The sequence below is a fragment of the Pelodiscus sinensis genome, chromosome 5 (assembly GCF_052426305.1).
Source record: "Pelodiscus sinensis isolate ZL-2025 chromosome 5, ASM5242630v1, whole genome shotgun sequence".
Classification (NCBI taxonomy): domain Eukaryota; kingdom Metazoa; phylum Chordata; order Testudines; family Trionychidae; genus Pelodiscus; species Pelodiscus sinensis.
In genome coordinates, this window is record NC_143056.1 from 53947122 (window position 1) to 53961700 (window position 14579).

The following is a 14579-nucleotide window of genomic DNA, read 5'->3' on the forward strand; positions in this document are numbered from 1 at the left end:
GATCATGCTGGCTTAACCAGGAGATCTTACATGATGTAAAGATCAGAAAGGAATTGTATAAAAATTAGAAACTAGGTCAAATTACAAAGGATGAATATAAGCAAACACCACAAGTATGCAGGAGCAAGATTAGAAAGGCGAAGGCACAAAACGAGCTCAATTTGTCTTCTTGTTACTCTTTATGTCTACAGTTATTTTAGAAGAAAGAGGAAGATCAAGGACAACACAGGCCCATTGCTCAGTGAAGAGGGAGAAACAATAAAAGGAAACTTGGAAATGGCAGAGGTGCTTAATGACTTTTGTTTCTTTTTTTTGGCAAGAAGATTGATGGTGATGGGATACCTAACATAGTGAATGCTAGTGGAAAGGGGTTAGGTTTAGAAGTTAAAATAAAAAAAGAACAAGTCAAAAACTATTTAGAAAAGTTAGAAGTCTTCAAGTTACCAGGGACTGATGAAATGCATCCTAAAATATTCAAGGAGCTGACAGAAGAGGTATCTGAGCCTTCCATCTTTGAAAAGTCATGGAAATTGGGACAGATACCAGAAAACTGGAAAAGGGCTAATCTATAGGGCTGTGTCTACACTGGCATCCCTTTCCGGAAAAGGGATGCTAATGAGACACTTTGGAATAGCAAAATCCACGGGGGATTTAAATATCCCCCGCGGTATTTGCATTAACATGGCTGCCGCTTTTTTCCGGCTTGGGGATAAGCCGGAGAAAAGCGCCAGTCTAGACGTGATACTCCGGAAAATAACCCCTTTTCCGGAGGATCTTAAAAGTAGGAATAAAAGATCCTCTGGAAAAGGGTTTATTTTCCGGAGAATCACGTCTAGACTGCCGCTTTTCTCCTTTTTATCCCCAAGCCGGAAAAAAGCGCAGCCATGTTAATGCAAATACCATGGGGGATATTTAAATCCCCCGTGAATTTTGCTATTCTAAAGTGTCTCATTAGCATCCCTTTTCCGGAAAGGGATGCCAGTGTAGACACAGCCTAGAAGTAATAAGAACAACCCAGGAAACTACAGACCAGTCAGTTTAATTCCTTAATTACTTTTTTATTATCTTCCCTGGTATAGAAGTTAATCTGCAAACATCTGGAAGAAAATAAGGTGATAGGTAACACCCAGCATGGATTTGTCATGAAGAAATTAAGTCAAATCAATCTGATAGCTTTCTTTGTTAGGATATCAATCCTTGTGGATAAGGGAGAAGCAGTGGATGTGGTATACCTAGAATTTACTAAAGTATTTGATATGGTCTCACATGACCTTATCAATACACTAGGAAAATAATAACCTAGATGGTGCTACTATTAGGTGGGTGTATAACTGGCTGGATAACCATTCTCAGTAGTTATTAATGGTTCACAAATCCTGCTGGAAGGGCATAACAAGTGGACTTCTGCAGGGATCTGTTTTGGGACCGGTTCTGTTCAATATTTTCATCAATGATTTAGATGACGGCATAGAGAGTACTATTAAGTTTGAAGATGATACAAAGCTGGGAGGGGTTGCAAGTGCTTTGGAGGATAGGGTAATAATTCAAAATGATCTGGACAAACTAGGGAAATGGTCTCAGGTAAATAGAATGAAGTTGAATAAGCACAAATGCAAAGTACTCCACTTAGGAAAGAACAATCAGTTTCACACATACAGAATGGGAAGGAGTACAGCAGAAAGGGATCTAGGGGTCATAGTGGACCACAAGCTAAACATGAGTGAACAGTGTGACAATTGCCAAAAAAAAAAAAAAGCAAACATGATTCTGGGATGCATTAACAGGCGTGTTGTGAGCAAGACATGAGAAGTCATTCTTCTGCTCTACTCTGCACTGATTAGGCCTCAGTTGGAGTATTGTGTCTAGTTCTGGGTGCCACATTTCAAGAAAGATGTGGAGATATTGGAGAGAATCCAGAGAAGAGCAACAAAAATTACTAACGGCCTAAAAAACATGAGCTATGAGGGAAGACTGAAAGAATTGGGCTTGTTTAGTTTAGAAAAGAGAAGACTGATAGGGGACATGATAGCAGTTTTCAAGTATCTAAAAAGGTGTTACAAGGAGGAATGAGATTCTCATTAGCCTCTCATGATAGGAGAAGAAGCAACAGACTTAAATTACAGCAAGGGAGGTTTAGGTTGGACATTAGGAAAAACTTCCTAGCTGTCAGGGTAGTTAAACACTGAAATAAATTGCCTTGGGAGATTGTGGAATCTCCATCACTGGAGATATTTAAGAGCAGGTTGGATAGACCTCTATCAGAAATGATCTAGACAGTGCTTGGTCCTGCTATGCAAGTAGGGGACTGAACTTGATGATCTCTCGAGGTCCCTTCCAGTTTTAGTAGTCTATGATTCTGTGATTGGGTTTACACCCCATCCCACCCCTTACTGCTGATCTCAGTATTCTGCTTCTTTAATGATTTATGAGAAAAGGTATTGTCCAAGATTCTGGTGCATTCCAATTAAACTCTTAGGCCAGGTCCACACAACAGGTGAAGGTTGGCTTAGGTATGTAATTCCAGTTATATAAAAATCTTAGGTGGAGTTGATGCATCTTAAGAAGAGCTTTGGCACCATCCTTACAGTGACAGATCAATGGGAGAAATGCTCTCATTGACTTCCTTTTCTCCTCAATAGGAGTAGGAGTACCACCCTCCTAACTAGACCTATAAAATCAAACTCTGCTAGATCAATTGACACAGCATTGATCTTCTTGCAAGTGAAGACATGACCTTAGCGTGTAGATAGAATATGTGTATTTAGTTAGCTGTCTTCCACCTTTTTTCTCCATGAATCAAATTTTTTTCATTTTGACAAGCTAGGGTTCTGTCGGCACACACATCTTTTAGGTGTGTTTGTCTTCACAACTTCATAACCCATTTCCTTTTTCTAATGTTTATAAATGTTATCCGTTCAAAAGGTGGGAAAAAATACATGTGCACTTTTGCTATAGGTTTTAATTGAGAATATAGAAAGCCTTAAAGCAGGGTTGTGGAACCTCTGGCACTCCAGCCACACACAAGTCATCAGGGTTAGTCATTGTTGGGCCTCCTGACGGTTTGTCTAATTGAGTGTCCATAGGAACGGAGCCCCTCAGTTCCCAGTGGCCATAGTTTGTTGTTTCTGGTCAATGGGAGTTGCAGGAGACAATGTGGGCTGGACCACTGCTTCCTACCGCTTCCATTGGCCAGGAACAGCAAACCATGGCCACTGGGAGTTTGCAAGTGGCTTTGCCTCCAGACACTCAGGTAAACAAATGACCTCATGGCCTGCCGGTGGCTCACCTTAAACTCTGTGCGACTAATACAGTGGCGGTTCCCCACCCCGGCCTTAAAGGGAGACTAGGATACTTATTGTCAAATACTATGGACTGTACTACTTTACCATTAGCAAAGTACAGGCAGTCCCCGGGTTACATGGATCCGACTTACATCGGATCCCTACTTACAAACGGGGTGAGGCAACCCCGCACTAGCTGCTTCCTCCCAGCAGACCAGGGAGACGCGAAGCTAGCGCCCCCCCAGCAGACCAGGGCGACGCGGAGCGGCTTTTCTCAGCAGACACCTCAGGTTGAGAATAAAGGACTGAGGGAAGTGAGGTGTGGGAGAATAAAACTGAGCTCTGGAGAAATGTTTGGCTAGAGTTTCCCCTACAATATGTACCAGTTCCGACTTACATACAAATTCAACTTAAGAACAAACCTACAGTCCCTATCTTGTACGTAACCCGGGGACTGTCTGTAGTTCACTGGATTTTTATGGTAAGTTTTTATCCACAAACACTGATAGGCTAGCAGTTAGAGATCTATGTCTTTATGCGCTATCAGATCACTGTGGTTTCTGAATGACATACAGTTGATGGAGGAACTGATGAAGGAAAGAAGTCAGAGTACCACTGGTGAAAGGTTCACTCTGAATCAGACTGATTGCAGCATAAAGAATTTTTACATTCCTATGCTGAAGTGGTGACAAAGACATACTGTAAAAGTGACTCCTTTTCTCTGCTATAAAATCAGCAAAGTCTCATCTATTATAATTGTTCCAAATGTTGAAGCCTATTTTTCTTAATGCTGTTCGACTTTTTTAGTTTCAGTATGAGACAATGTCTAGCTCTTTTACTGGAAAGATCAATTGCACTTCTACTGATTAAGCTGGCTCTGTCTAAAAATGGGGCAGATTTAAATTTATAATTGATGGCAAATTGTTAAAGTTTTCCTTTTGAAAGCCAGGTTGCTAACTGCCCTTCAATATCAGTGGTAAAGCCTCTGTTCAAAGAGCTACCTTTTAATATTAATGACATTATCATTGACAACACTGTTTATAACCTTCCATTTTTGAAGATGTTTAGTAAGAAATTGCAGATGTTCTTTCCTTCAGATGTTCGTGCCAGCCTTGTCTTTGATAATATTGGTCACAAAGATTTGCTGATTCACCTGTGGAGTCTTCCAGGCTAAATAGAAAGGCAGGTCAGTTAGCTCATTATTTCTTTTCAAAAGACTTGAACTTGAGAGAGAGAGAGAACCTTTTCAACTTCTACTGGCTCTTGTATGAAGTGTTCCTTAGGGTTCTGTCTATTATGCCTCCTATTTAAGGTATAGCCAGTAGAAGTCATGAGAAGTTTTTGAGATACTGAGTCTTCTTCTCTGTGTGGAGTCCTGGTACTGTGGTGTCTATTTTCCCACAGCTTTGCAAATATGGATGGGAGAGAACTCTTAGATCGAATCAATATAACTGGGTACTGATGTTGGTAAGTATAGCTAAGCATCTCAAAGGCTAGCGTTCTGAGAGTGTCTTCCTTTGAAAGTGTATGTCAAACCTTTGCTCATACTATTAATTGCTGCTACTGGATTCTCAATAGCTACAACACACATTTTGACAGTTTTCTCTCTAATTTAAACTTGGCTGTTGTGACCAATCCTCTGTAAAATGAAAGCTGGAATTACTGCAGTACCTTCTGTTTGGTCTACCCCTGAAGGCAAATTGAAGTTGAGGCTAGTAGTGAAAAAGTATGGTCTTGGCTGAGTGAGGTAAACAATTATAATCATGTAACACCAGAGCTTCATAATCTGCACCTGCTGCCTTTTCAGTTTTAAGCATATTTTAGAGCCCCATGTGGATCTAAAATTGATATCTACATCTGCAAAGATGATCTGTGGATGTGCAAACCCACAGTTATAAAGCAGATGTGTGCAGATTTGCAGGATCTAGATACAAAATTTGTATCCATATCTGCAAAAATAAACCACAGATATCTGCAGATTTGCTGGGCTCTACATATTTTAGTATGCTAGTTATACTTTTTTAAGCTCTTCATAGCCTGGGATGAGGTTTCAACTAGACCAGACTAACAAGGCTGCATCCCTATCACTTTTTATTCCCTGTGTGCCCAGCCCTCCGGTGAATCTATCTGATCCCATGAATCTATCCATGGCCCTTTTCATAGTAGTACCTGTGTGCCTCTCATTTAGCCAAAAGAAAAAAGGAGATGCAAAGCTCTTTCGTGGTCTCTATCTTCTTCGCCTGCAGGAGTAGCCTGAAAGGAGTATTGTCCCCCCTTTTTCCTGCTTTTGCCCCCCATAAATGTATTAGTGCTGTGGATGAGCTAAAATGTACAGTGTGTTTGGTATTTAGCTCTTGAGGCCATAGGTTTGAGTAATTAGTGGGGTGAGTTCCAGTGTATGGTTCTGGTTCCTGTTGATATTTTATCTCATGAACTGTTGAGACCCATTCCTCCCTCCGACCAGTCAGCTGTTTAATAATTCTATAATTTTGGTGGAGCATAGCTGTTGGGAGAGGTCATACTGACAGAGAAATGTGATTGTTTACTTTAAGGCAAACATAAAAAGCTATAACTATATGGCAAGAGTCATTGAATTTAACTCTGTGTTTGATGTGAAGCCATTGTAGAGAGTGGAACATCAGGATGATGTATTCAGTGACCTATATTGCTAAGTAGATGAGCTGCTGCATTTTATACCAGTTGAGTCTTTTTTTTTTTAGATGTTTGATTTCATGCCCAGATATAGTGAATTGCAATAGTAAGGCATGGATGCAAGTCACAAATTACTGTCTCAAGATCTGGCTGATAGTATGGCCACAGTCTACTGGCTAGTAGCAGGTAAAAGTGGTCTGCTTTTATTGGAGTTTTGTTAATCTGCTTTGCTCTTGTTATCTTTTTTTGGGTTTAAACATTCATGGCATTCTCAGGATTAGACCCAGGCCTTTCAAGTCTGTTTCCTTTGAGAGGACCATCAGATCCAAACTTTATGCCTAATATTTTGTTAAAATCTTTGTTCCCTCCTGATGCATCATTCTCCAAGTAGTGTCCCTCATTGTGCACCTGACGTGCCTTGGATCAGATTTTCATCAGCAGTGTCCATTTGGCCCACGTATGCGCTGCTGACAACCTCATGCTCTGCACTGAAGCTATATCAGCTTGTGTTGGCAAACAGCATTCAGTTTCTTTATATGTCTTAGCCTGAGATGGAACTTGGCATTCTGCAGTGCGCACCTTGACATCTCAGTATGTTTCATTCTATTTAGTTTTAATTTACCTTGGTAGTTTGTTTATGATAGTTAGATGTTAGTGCAGTGGTACTACTTTCTGGCTACTGAAAAGGATTGTTTTATTTACTTTGGGAAAGTCACCCCCTGTGAAAGAGCATGCCTGGTTAACTGGGGTTTAAACATTGTTTCACATGTGAAATGGCTTTCCCAGCTAGTGATGGATATTCTAAGGATGTCTGGTGCCTGGAAGATTTGCATGTCCCACAGAAGTGTAACTTCTGTTTGTCTTTCAAATACAGAGCACAGAAGATCTGGGAAATTAAGCTTCAACTGTTAATGATGGAGTCCTCCCTTTCCCACGATCCAGCTCAGGAATTACATAGTGTTGCCCCCGCTACACTAACACCAAGGATTACTATTTCCAGGGGTGGCTCAGATTGGTTTGCTCAGGAAACAATGTCAATTACTCAAGAAGTCAGATGCTTCCCAATCTGGTTCAAGGTCCATCACAAGGTATGGATGGAGGTTCCCTTCTCCAACTGGCACAAACAATATCAGTATCCATGGATATATCTTTGATAGGATGAGGATCACACCTTGATCCTTTAAAAGTGCAGGGCAGATGGCCACCTCAAGAGATCACCCCCAACTGCTCTGGAACGCTGAGCAGTAAGAAATGCCTGCTTTCATTTTCTGTCGCATTTTAGATTTAGGTCTATTTAAACTATCACAGACAGTTTAGCCTATATGTTCTATATCAATCAGCACTGAGGAGTGAGATTCCCTTTCCTCTGCACTGCAAGAATAAGGTTAGAGACCTGGTGTATAAAATGCCGCATAATCATTTCAGCGGTTTATCTGCCATGAAGGCAGAATGTTAGGGCTGATACTCTCAGCAGGTGTTATATACAAGACAACAAATGGGAATTGGATTCCGAATTTCTTGTCCCCTTTTTCATATTGGGGGATTTCCAGAAGTAGACCACTTTTCCATACTAACAAACAAAAAATGTTATCTCTTCTGTTCAAAGCAGCGAAGTCTAGGTCACAGTTCCTTGGGATAAGTATTCCTCCTCATTCAAAGAAGCTGTTGTGTATTTTCCTCCAATGCCTCTGATTCTCAAAACAGTGAAAACAATCAAAGAAGACGAGACCCAAGTTATCCTGATTACCCCAGTGTAGTTGAAGCAGACATGTTTCCTTACCTGTTTCATGTAGACATTTGTTCAATGATAACTCTCCCACTCACTGCTCGTCTTCTGTCCCATAATGCTGGACATTTGCTGCATCTGAATCTGAGCATTCTCCACTTCCAGGCATGGCTTCTTGATGGTTCATGGAGTTAGTCACTCTGTTCTACAGTGATACAAAGAAAGATTCTTCCAGAAATATGCACCATCAAAAGTGAAGGTTTTCTTACTGGTGTAAAATCCAGAATGCTGTTCCCATTCTGTTTCATTTTCAGTTGTTCTGGTCTACCTGTTGTAACTAAGATAAATGGATCTATCACTTAGCGATCTGAAGGTTCATTCAGCTGCATTAATAGTTTTTCATGTCACTATTGTCTCTGTTTGCTTACCTTATCCCTGTAGGTTCATGAAAGGCCTTACACAGGCTTTTCCCATCAGTGAAAGAACTCCCTCCAATTTGGGACTTTAATTTGATTCTTAAAAATCTCATGTCTTCTCTTGAACTAATGGCAACTTACTCCTGTCTGAATCTGTCCATGAAAACAACCATTTTAGTGGTTATTACACCAGCCCACAGAGTCAGAGGAACTTGGGGCCCTAAGAGCAGACCCTCCTTCCATGGTATTCTACCAGGAAAGAATTTTCTTATAACCCTATTCCAGGTTTCTTCTTAAAATGTTTTCTGAATTTCATCTTAATCTAATCATTTACCTACCATTGTATTTTCCAAAACCATATATTTTCAACAAGGAGATCACTCTCCATACTATAGACATCAGGAGGGCATTATTTTTCCATCTAGATAGGATTAAATCATTTCATTTCATTAAACATCAAAAGAATGTTTGTGCTGTCAACATTCCACCCCTTATCAGTGTGTCTGCTCATTCTATGTGGTCACAATTTGCCTCTATGTCTGTCATTAAAAAATGCCCCAGTGTGTGAGATCTCCAAATCTACATGCTACATGATCTTCAGTACATATCTTCTGCAGGCACTATGTCTTAGCCAATGTGTCTAGAGCTGATGAGTCAATTGGCAATGTTCTGTGCTGGACTGGTTCTCAAAGCTTCTTGTTCCTTATGGGGATATCCTTAAGATTCACCCATAAAGTAAAGTGAAAGACCCATAGATACACTACTCAGGGAAAATAATTTCTCTTACCACATGCAATCACAGTAGATCTTCAAGATGTGCATTCTATGGGTGCTCCACTACTGTCGTCTTCCCTTTTGCTATAGTTTTATGGGAGAGAAGGAGCTGAGGGTGGTTTGCCCATGCAGCTTGATACAGTCTTGAAGCAATACACAAGGTTGTTAGTATCAGATATGCAGGCATGAGCAAATGCTGAAAATGAAAATGTCCAATCAAATACAAGTGGAGCTCCTATATGGACACACATCTCAAAGAACTACAGTTACAAGGAATATTTACAAGGGCAAGGACTATCTCCTTTTTTATATCAGAGAGCAGGGTTTCTGTAATTAAGCTTTTTTATTTTGAAGATTTTTTTCAGGGTTTTTAATTTATGTAAAGCATCAGGTACAGAGGTGACTTTTAATATTAGAGATTAAAAATAAAATAATGGACAATATTAAGTATAGAATCCAGACTTGGCAGGTAATTCATAAGTATAGAATGTTTAGGCCCACGCCCTTATTCCAAGCTTTAGTTCACCTGAAATATCAAGTAACCTTCCCATTAAACTTCTTAAGAATTGCCAATAGTTCAGATATAAATTGTTGTGGGATATGTTATTTTTGCTAATACAATAATTTATTTCTTGTACTACAAGGTACTATGCACTGAATAAACTTAGAAGATGTGGCACCATGCATCATACCAAAACATGTAAAATTGAGCTTATTATCAAATAAAATAGTAATTTTTATATAGGTTTCTCTCAAACTTCAAGACAATTAGTATGAATCCAAAACAACAACAATGGAAGAAGAGGTGCCATTTGGTATATCCTGAAATGGCCATAAATGTTTTCTAACTGCAGACCATTTCTCCACTCAAATTGCATTCCTAAGTATCTAATTCTCATGCAGTGTAGTTAGGGAGCCTAAGCCAATACTTGGGGCTATGGATTTCACTGACTGGTAAGATGCCTAAATGGTAAATAGTATGATTTGATTCTATTTGCCAAAACACTGAAAATCAATGTTAAATGCGTGCCCTCCAAATCCTTTTCAATATAGCTTACTCATTATCCTTTCCTCTAAACGAGGTAGGTATTGAAGAAATCTGTTGTAGCAGAGAATTTTTTGAGATTTTTAAAAAAATTTTACTTTGAAAATGAGTTGTGAAGCTTACAGATGAAGGACTAATTCTAGGAGTTATGTTTTTATTTCTTAAATTGACCATAGTTGAATAGGTTGTTCTTCAGAGGGTTATAATATAGTAATATGGTATTTAATTATCAAGTCCTGTTTCCTTGTAATGGTTCTATAACAAGATCATAATTACCTTTTAGTATCATCATTGGCTGATGTAGTAACTTGGGCAATCCGTCTATGATTCACTCTTTGCAATTACTTTCACATTGTGGCCCAGAGATACACTCTGAAACATTGTGTAGGCACAGATTCCCTTGACAGTGATCCTGAATCCAATCCAGGAGTGTTTGCTTCCACGGCTCTAAAATTGAGTTTTAGTAGTTACAGGCTCACAAACACCTCCAGTGAAGGCATTACAGGCACACCTGCAATCAATTGTTTGTGAGCCCTAATTTGATGATTACCTTTAGATAACTCAAATCCTTCCTTTCTGATGTTGCAAAATTGATAGATATCAATCCCATACTTGCTTCAGCAAGTTTTACTGTTCGCTTAGTTTTAGGGGACTCTGATTAGTGTTTTTCTAATTTCCTAATAGAAAATTTAAAAATTATGCATGTAATATTAAAACAAAGAATTCTTCACTCTAAAGTTTTTTCCTAGTTTATTCAGGTTTTCTATAATGTGCATTTATAATGATAAATATACAAAACCAACCCCCTTTCTTCTACCACATAACACAGTTAATTCTTTTTTTTATTTGCCTTTAAGTATTAAAATTTTGGGATATAAATTATATGTTTTTGGGGGGAGTGTGTGAGGGGCAGAGGGTGGTAAGTTCCACATAGGCTATGTCTAGACTGCAAGCCTCTTTCGAAAGAGGCTTTTTTGAAAGATACTTTTGAAAAAGCCTCTTTCGAAAAAGAGCGTCTAGACTGCAAGCGGAACTTTCAAAAAAGCAAGCTGCTTTTTCGAAAGAGCACCCAGGCAGTCTGGATGCTCTCTTTCGAAAACGCCCTGTTTGCAGTCAAGAACGCCTTTTTTCGAAAGAGCACTTTCGAAAAAAGGCGTTCTTCCTCGTGAAATTAGGTTTACTGCCATCGAAAGAAAAGCCGCATTCTTTCAATTTAATTTCGAAAGAACACGGCTGCAGTCTAGTATGTAGTAGGTGAAGTTTTTTAGAAAAAAAGGCTACTTTTTTCGAAAAAACCCCTGAGTCTGGACACAGCCATAGAGACTTAAGCAGTGCAATACTTAAGAGTTGTAAGGTACCTTACTATCCAGAGAAATCCACAACCCCAAGGTAGTGGCCTAGTCTCTCTAAACAATGTAGCATGAGAGTTAGATGCTTAGGAACAAAAGCCAGTAATTTGAGTGAAGAAATGCACAAAGTAAGTAATAGAACATGCTGGTAACAGTAGTGTGGCCTAAGTCTCACACCTCTCTCAAAATTGGGTGCTTAAACTAATTTTTTAGGTTAGACCTGGCCTTAGTCATCTGGGCTGATGTGAAGTGCTTTTTGCTACTTGGGAGTCTCAGCACTGAACACTTGTGCCAACACATATTTGCTAGAAACGCATGTGGGGAGAGGTGACGGTGAGAATGGCATCCCTTAGAACCTTTAGCTCAGTAGTCAGAGCACTCTCCCAGAATGTACGAGTACCGTTATCGCTGAACACTGGGCTAGTTGAGGCTACGTCTACATGGTGAAGGTTTGGCAATGAAAGTACTGTCCACATTCAAAAGTTGCCAAAAGTGAAAACCAGTCAAACCAGTTTTTCTGACTCCCATTGTCCACATTTCACTGCTGGCACCCTGTCTAAAGATAGAGCAAAGCAATGTGGGTAAGGATCAGTGCAGTGTTGCGGAAGGCAGAGCAGCACAGAAGTTTCTCCAGACCTTTCCTTGCAGCAGCAGTTTGCCTGCTGCTGTGATCGTAGTGCAGGGCAGAACAGGAACATTCCAATGATTTGTTCTTTGCTTGTTCCCCAAATGAAGCAGCTCTCTCAGGTGTTAGATACTTCCCACAGCTTTGAGAGGGGAAGGGACACATGCCTCCAGGGCACCAGAAATCACAAAACACTGAGGACACCATCAGGGCAGGCACTGTGGGATACTGGCAGAAGCCAGTTCTCTCAACAGAACAAACATCAGAGTCCATGTTGGCTTTTTGTTTACAATAAAGGAAAGGAGAAAAAAAGTCTCTTGCAGGGGTGGAAGCTTTTTGTTGCCAAAACTGGGTATTTTTCCCAACAAAAGTTGCATTGTATTGTAAATGCTCTTGCTGTTTTGTCACAAGGCAGTTTTTTGTGACAAAACATGCCAGTGTAGACAAGGCCTGAGGAGAGTCTATTTCAGTCTCTTCTGTTAAAGCCATTCTACTGTATGTAAATAATATAATATATATTGGGCCAGAGAGAGAGAGAGGATTTTATAGAGTTAATAGGTCATACACATGAGGCATGGGAAATCTAAGTAAAAATCTCTGCTTCTTATCAAGCAGAGAGGGGAAGTGAATCACATCCCAAATGAGATCATCATAGGGCTAAATATTTTAAGGGAGGCTGCTGCCTCCTTGGCCTCTGCTTTTTTGTGGGGATTTGTGTTTGCTTTGAGAATACCTTGTGGATCAAGCCCTGCACGCTGGCAGGGGAGCACCTTTGTTGAGGATCTCATTGAGGGTTACGTGTTGGATAGACACCCATCTGCCTAGACTAAGGTAGATGAACTCAGGCCCACTAGCAGAAATGTAGGCTCCTAAGTATTTTAGTCACCTCCAAGATTAGAGGGTATTGTGTGTATCATTAGACACCCAAGTCCATCATCTAGGTCAGGGATGGGGAACCTAGATGATGGACCCATGGTTGGGGACTGCACAAAAATGAGAAACAGAAGAAAAAAAAACCCCAAACGGGCCTTACTTAGGTTACCCACCCCTGGTCTAGGTGCTAAGGTGATAGCCTAATTCTTTTTGTGGATATGGGCCTTAGATCATATAACTAGCTATGAACTGGAAAAACAGTGGGGATTTTTTCTTCATTTTTGTTTTGGTGTTAAGTTGCTCACGATATGTTTACACTGCAAAAAAAAAGGCCCGCAGCACACCCAAGCAAGGATATTACAGACAAAACATACTTTCATCAAACTACCAAATATCTCAATGTACCTTGCCATGGATCAAAATGGAACATTTATTTCAAAGATATTCAAATATGAAGAAGCACATTGAGAATGGACTGTGTAGGTATGTCTATACTGCAATAAAAAAATATGGTAGCGCATGAGTCAACATTTAGCTTTTAGCAGCAGGTTGGACTCTATGACCTTCTGGGGCCTATTCCAACCCTATGATTATGATTTTATGAACTGGTTCAAATTTCCAGAGCTAAAAAGAGCTTATACTGGAGCCCAATCTCTGAGACCCTTGGTTTCAGCTCAAGTAGGAAATAGTCACTGAATTTTTTAGCCCTGTAGTGCAAGCTCAATGGACCTAAGTCAGTTAATCCAAACTTTGAGACTCTTCTGACTCTTAATTACCTGTCATCTTGTCAAAGACTTCAGACTCCCATGTCCTTCCAGGTGCATGGTGTCCCTTACCTCATAGTACTGTCCCATGGCAGTGCCCCCCACACTCCGGGGTCTTCCCCTCCTGGGGAACCCCAACCTTTTATCCCTACCTTGTTTTAGTGGCTACTCATCATTGGCAAGGGCAGCCGTAATACCCCTCTGGGGTTGAAAGCAAGGCAGCCTTTGAGTTTGCTTGGTCAAAGCTCCCAGTGCTGCTTGCTCCTTCCCCAGCACTTCTCTTTCTCAGGTTCTCTGGCTAGTAGACAGCTAGGCTTCTGGAGTTGGAGCTAGAGTAAACTCCTCCAGAAACCCTTCGATTAGGGACTAGTCAGACCCTGATTGACTGTGTTGTCTAGCTCTCTTCTGATTGGGTCCCAGCTTCAGCCGTCACTCAGTGCTGTTTTAACCCCAGTGGACTAGTGCCCCATCACACAGGCAATGTAAAATGCTCACTGGGCATCATCGTTTTAGAAATAATAATTCAAAACTCCCTTCTGGGAAGAGTTGAATAGTTTTCATTTTTATATAAGCAAGATTAACAAATGTATTTCAGATGCTTTCCTGTAATAACATGTGTTATCAATTCAGCGACCAGAATGTAGAAGTGGCATTAACTCACATTGTTCCCCAGTATTCTCCTAGAAGTATTAAATCTAAATTATTTCCTACTTTGTTCATTTGTAATAAAATTGTGACTTTACTGAAATTAAGCCCAAAATTTGACCTATTATTCACTTTTTATGAAGTGCATGTAACTTGTATTTTACTTTTTCGTAAAATTTCCCCCTCATTTTGAGAGCATGGTATTTATCATATAATGCTCATTAGTTGAAGATTTGTTAATATCATTGCTGTTTTGTGGATTCAAATTAACCTAGCACAGAAAGGAAACTTGTATTTTCTCGATACACTCTCTATGCATTTTTGGACAAAATAACAATTATCTGCATCTTTAAGGATGCCTCTAGTCCTTAGCTTTGTTAGGTGGAGAGTCTAATTTCTACAGCATATTGCATGGTAAATGGAAGTGAG

The 14579-nt window shown here is 40.0% G+C and overlaps 1 protein-coding gene and 1 long non-coding RNA gene across 8 annotated transcripts in view; one reads left to right on the forward strand and one right to left on the reverse strand.

The window, feature by feature from the left end:
- NOVA1 (NOVA alternative splicing regulator 1) overlaps positions 1–14579 on the forward strand; it is a 228744-nt gene that overhangs the window by 73365 nt on the left and 140800 nt on the right. The gene's annotated exons all lie outside the window — the stretch shown is intronic.
- Positions 4316–8537, reverse strand: LOC112545827 (uncharacterized). The gene is made up of 3 exons (XR_003089375.3): positions 8414–8537; positions 7714–7864; positions 4316–4451 (listed from the first exon to the last, which is right to left on the reverse strand). It is a non-coding gene; the product is annotated as an uncharacterized LOC112545827 (long non-coding RNA).